The sequence below is a fragment of the Balaenoptera ricei genome, chromosome X, assembly GCF_028023285.1.
Source record: "Balaenoptera ricei isolate mBalRic1 chromosome X, mBalRic1.hap2, whole genome shotgun sequence".
NCBI lineage: Eukaryota > Metazoa > Chordata > Mammalia > Artiodactyla > Balaenopteridae > Balaenoptera > Balaenoptera ricei.
This window is the reverse complement of record NC_082660.1, coordinates 58687525-58693524: the sequence shown is the minus strand read 5'-3', so window position 1 is coordinate 58693524 and position 6000 is coordinate 58687525. Positions and strand designations below refer to the sequence as shown.

The 6000-nt window shown below is 39.9% G+C and overlaps 1 protein-coding gene across 3 annotated transcripts in view; it reads left to right on the top strand.

The window, feature by feature from the left end:
• The first annotated feature begins 2840 nt into the window (after positions 1 to 2840).
• EDA2R (ectodysplasin A2 receptor) overlaps positions 2841 to 6000 on the top strand; it is a 142006-nt gene continuing 138846 nt past the window's right edge. For all 3 annotated transcript variants that reach the window (XM_059910162.1, XM_059910157.1, XM_059910163.1), the window contains exon 1: positions 2841 to 3020. The gene's annotated coding sequence lies outside the window, so the exon portion shown is untranslated. The remainder of the gene's footprint in view (positions 3021 to 6000) is intronic.

Sequence of the window (6000 nt, the reverse complement as noted above, 5' to 3'; positions counted from 1 at the left end):
AATAAATGCTGGAGAGGGTGTGGAGAAAAGGGAATCCTCTTACACTATTGGTGGGAATGTAAATTGGTACAGCCACTGTGGAGAACAGAATGGAGGTTCCCTAACAAACTAAAAATGGAGCTACCATATGATCCTACAATACCACTCCTGGGCATATATCCAGAGAAAAACATGTTCCCAAAGGAAACATGCACCCCAATGTTCATTGCAGCACTATTTACCATAGCCAAGACATGGAAGCAACCTAAATGTCTATCAACCCAGGGATGGATAAAGAAGATGTGGTACATATATACAATGGATTATTACTCAGCCATTAAAAAGAATGAAATAATGTCATTTGTGGCAACATGCATGGACCTAGAGACTGTCATACTGAGTGAAGTAAGTCAGACAGAGAAATACAAATATCGTATGACATCACTTATATGTGGAATCTAAAATAAATTATACAAATGAACCTATTTACAAAACAGAAACAGACTCACAGACTTAGAGAATGAACTTATGGTTACCAGTGGGGAAGGATGAGGGGAGGGATAGTTAGGGAGTTTAGTACTGACACGTACACACTGCTACATTTAAAATGGAAAACCAACAAGGACCTACGGAATAGCCCAGGGAACTCTGCTCAGTATTATGTGACAACCTAAATGGGAAAAGAATTTGAAAAGGAATGGTTACATGTATATGTATAGCCAAATCACTTTGCTGTACACCTGAAACTAGCACAACATTGTTAATCAACTATACTCCAATATAAAATAAAAAATCTTTAAAAAATAAAATCCGTTTTCCAAGAAAAAAAAAAAGGAAGGTGATACTATCACAAAAGGAAATAGAAAATTCTAAATAAGCAGAACCATGACAGCCAACAGAAGCATTTGATAATGTAGTGTAGTAGTTCAGACCACAACCCCAGGGTATGTCTACCTGGGTTAAGTTCCAGATCTGCTATTTTCATTGGTTACATGACATTGACCAGGTAACAATCCTAAGTATGCTTCAGTGCCTTTATACATAAAGAGAGGACACCAATAGTATCTACCTTAAAGGCTACTGTGAATATTAAATGCATTAATGCATGCAGAGCACTTATAACAATGTTCGGCACACAAGAAGCTCCTGAAGAATGTTGGCTTGTATTATTTCCAGAATGAGGGGAAGATTTCCCTAAAGAAGTCTGGTCATGCTTGTGAAATGAAGAAGCAGACTGAACTAAGAGAAACTTACCTTTTAAGTGTGTATCTCTTCAAATCTATCCTCTATTCTTCATCCCCACTTCCTGGGACCTCATTTGAGTCTTTATTATTTCTCACCTGGTCTTACTGTATATGGATTGGGACAAGCAGAGCATGGGTTGAGCTATAGGAAGTAATCTTGTTTGCCTGGAGCACCAGACTAATGACGAGTCAGGTTGGATAAGGGTCTTGATTGCCTGGTAGAAGAGTTCAGACTTAATCACGTAGGCAATAAAAAGTCCTGGAAGATTTTGGAACAAATAATAGTATTGCAGAATTGTATTTTAAGGAAAATTCTCTTAATGGGAGAAAGACTAGGTATGGGAAACTAGTTAAAAGGCTTCCACATAATCCAGGTAGAGATGGTTAGTGCCTGACAAGGTACTGAAGAAGGAAGAACAGGATGAAAGAGATATTGCGGAGGCTGATGATATTTTGCAAATTAATTTATTCATTCAGTATTCATTGAACACCTACTATATGCCTGGCATGGTGACAGGTATTGGGGACACAGCAACATATAATCATTCATTTGTTCAACAAGTATTTATTGAACAATTACAAAGTGTCTCGCATTGTTCTGGGAGCTGGAGATACAGCAGTGGTTCCTGTCTTCAAGGAGCTCACAGCCTAGACTGGGGGAAAGATAACTAAACAGATAATTATGGTTCTTTTTGACAATGTTGGGATGAAGATTAAATCAGCATCTAACCCATTTTGTTTTGGCAATAGGAGCCATGTCACCTAAACTGTGGTGTTTGTGAGTAAAACAGCAAAGGTGGAGGTCAGAGAGGGAAGAAGAGACCAGACTGTGAAGGTCTTTAATGTCACAATATGGGATTTGAGCTTTCTCGTGGGCAAAAGGGAAGGGTTAGGGGATTTAAACAAGGGTGTGCAATCCTACTTTAGAGATGTTGCTCTGGGAATTAAGGTAGGGGTGGCCTAGTTTGGAAGTGTAAAGAAAAGAGAAGACTCTTAGAATCCTAGCAGGTCACAAAAGGCTCATAAAGTTCCTCCAATATTAATCAACCCTTTCAGTTTTATGGACTGAGACCCTAGAGAGGTCAAGTGAACTGATCACACAGCTAATAAAGTGACAAAGTTTAAATCTGAAGGTCTGCCCTGATTCTCAGTCTAGTGCTCTGATTACTACTCCCTGGTTTTGAACTTAAGTATGATCAGCAAAAAATGACTACAGGGATTGGCATAGCAAGTGTGAAGAGCAAGAAAATGAAAGATCAGAAGAGGAGGTGTTAAGCTGGGTTCTTGGGGGGATGGCTTTGTTTTTTCCACATTTGTAACTACAGAGTTTTGCAAACTTTACTACTAAAAACAGACAAACAAAAGAACATCCCTCGGTCAGAAGGCCAAGAATGGTTAGTGGTAAGAGGGTTTGAGGGAGTGCGTGCTAAGGAAGCTTATTCTGTCTGAGAAGAAAACATGTGGCCCAATCCCTAAAGAACAGGTCAGAAAGTTGAGGTTTCTGCCTATTTGGCTAACCACAGCCTCCACCTCGAAAGATGTACTCCAGCGCCCTCTGCTGAATCCTAAAAGCTGGTCTCCCTAGCTCTTGCTGACGCAGACAGTAGGAGAAGCCAAAATGGCGGCGACGCCCCCACGCGCCGTACTGTGGAGGATGACGGGAAGGACTCGGCAGCAATGACTGGAGGATGGACCCCGGGCGCTGGCCGCTGAGTTTGGGGTTTTGGTCCCCCGAGCTGTGACAGCACCTTCTTGTGAAAGCGCTTTGGAAAATTTAAAGAGGTCTCTAAGCTACAGGTATGGCGATGTTGTTGTCATTACAGCAGACAGTCCAGTAGGCAGCGGTAGAGTGTAGCATGAGAGCCTCAGCTGATCCCTATTTGTTTCTAGAACTGGGCTGTTATGACAAGATTTGACGCTAAATTAGAGTTTAAGATTGGTGGAATTTAGACTTTAAAGGAAGGAGTTTTAATCTGAGATACCTATATGAGCCACATGGCAGGGATTTATGGCAGTGGTAAAGATCAGTTAGTGAGCTCCTTGAAATAGTATGTAAAAACATATATGTGTGAATTTCTGTGTATTTCGGGGGAGAGAGGGTCCAAAGCTTTCATCAGATTTTTCCAAAAGAGTTGGTGATCCTTCCTTTAAAAGATTAGGTTCCCCTAGGGGCAGGACAGGAATAAAGACGCAGACGTAGAGAATGGACTTGAGGAAATGGGCATGGGGAGGGGGAAGGGTAAGCTGGGACGAAGTGTGAGAGTGGCATGGACATATATACACTACCAAATGTAAAATAGATAGCTAGTGGGAAGCAGCCGCATAGCACAGGGAGATCAGCTCGGTGCTTTGTGACCACCTAGAGGGGTGGGTTAGGGAAGAGATATGGGGATATATGTATATGTATAGCTGATTCACTTTGTCATAAAGCAGAAACTAACACACCATTGTAAAGCAATTATACTCCAATAAAGATGTTAAAAAAAACTGGCAGGTAGCATGTGCCATTTTTGCCCTTCTCACTGTTTGTAATATGAATGTAACAACTGGAGTTCCAGTAGCCATCTTGTGACCTTAAGGATGAAAACCATGTGCTAAGGATGATGGAGTCACCATACCAGCCCTGAACAGCCTACTACTAGATCTTTTTTACGTGATGGAAAAATAAGTGTCTATGTTATTTGAAAAAAAAAAAAAAAAAAGATTAGGTTCTAGGCCAAGGATACCATACCATAATGATTATGCAAAACTTTAGAGCCAGACTCTCTGGTTTCACATCTTTACTAAGATCCCTAGCTGGATGACCTTAAGCAAGCATCTTAACCTGTCTGTGCTTCAGTTCCTCGTCTGTAAAATGGGGATAATCCCAATGCCTACCTCTGAGGGTTGTTATAAAATGAGTTTATTAACTCAAATTTGTTATAATAAGCATACATTAACTAAAAATAATTTGATGGCTTCCCCAAGAGTTTAGTAACCCTTGGCAGCATTATAGTGCATATATATATATATCATATAATATGTATATCATATCATATATACATATATATATGTATCATGTTATTACACTTTTAACATCCATTCTGTTCTATGATCCTCCTTATGATTTTATGAGGTTGGTTTACACATAAAGATAATTGAGACAGAGACAGGCTAAATAACATATATAAGGTTGTCCTGGTCAGTGACTGATTTGTGATTCTAGAACCAGGTCTGCCAGATTCTTGGCCTAGTGCTCTTTTCATTATGCCATGATGGACTTGTGCAAAGGACCTTATGGAAACGTGGGTTAAACCCTGACTGACTGACTAAAGTCAGTCTAACCCTGACTCTCATTTTAGAGTGGAGAAAAGAAATCCTCAGGTGGTTCTGTATCCAGCCTGGGCTTGAATACATGTGCCACGGAACAAATTGCGTATTTGGCAACCCAATCTCATTTATAGAAGGGTAACTTCATTGTAATTTGACCTATTAACATTCAGACTTGTGCAGGTTTCTCATGTGTTAAAGGAAAACTAAAAGTTTTCCTTGACACTGGTCTCTCTCCAGCTACCACCTTCTTTCCTTCTCTTCTCAGCAGGCTTCAAGAAGAGGGCTGTTTATTCAGGATTTCAAAGCTTTCACTTTCTGCTTCACCTATCAACTCACTTCCCTAAGCATTCTATCAGTGTCCTTCTCATTGGCAAAGCTAGTAGACACTCTTTTGACCCTTATGCTACTTTTAACCATGTTGACCTATAAGTTACCATACTGTTCTCATTTTTCTTTAGCTTCTCTGTCCTTTCCTTATCCATTTTCTTCTATGGTTTATTTTCCTCTGTCTAATCCTTATTTACAAAGATATGTCCTTGGCCTTCTCTCTTTCTTCTGTCACATTCATTCCCTGGATAATCTCATCCACTCACTCAGTTTCAACACCTGGAGCTAATGGCTATTAAATTTATGTCCACATCCCAGGCTCTTTTCCCCAACTCCACACTCATATATCAAACTTCCTACCATATATTTCACAAGCAACTCCAACTCATTCTTCTAAAACAAAATTAATCATTTTACCCTTGCCTCATATCTGAAGTGCTACCATCCAACTTAGTCACCAAAGCCAGAAACCTGGCTATAATTTTTGATTCCTCTTTCTACTTTAACTCTTACATATCATCAATTTATCCATTCATTTAACAAATACTGAGTACCTACTTTGTTCCCAGCATTATGCTATGTGATGAGGATATAGCATCTAGGTCAGTCACTAGCAAAGCCCCTGCCTTCATGCAACTTTCATTCAAGTACCAAGCTCAGTATTAAGCTGTGATTCACATACTAAATTAATCAAAATTTTAAATTGTGAAAATGAGAAGAATAATGTGCTATGAGAGCACATAATCTGGGATCATGTAAGACTTCCCTGAGGAGGTGATGTTTGAGTTGAAGGCTGAAGAATGAATAAGAATTAATTAGATAAAGAGAGGGAAGAGAGTATGGGCAGAGGAGAGAGCATGTATACAAAGCCCTGAGGCAGTGAGGAGGGAGATGTATTTGAGAATCAAAAAGAAGACCAGTGTGTAGTTGGCATGTAGAGAAACACAGGACAGAGTGGCATGAGACAAGGGTGGAGAGGTGGGCAGGAGCTTTATAGGCCACAGAAAGAATTTGGACTTTTTCTTGAGATTAATGAGAAGCTATTAAAGAGTTTTCATCAGGGAAGTGACATGGTCAAATCTGGGTTTTGAAAAGATCACTCTGCCTGCTGAATAGCATATCAGAAGATTGGGGAGGC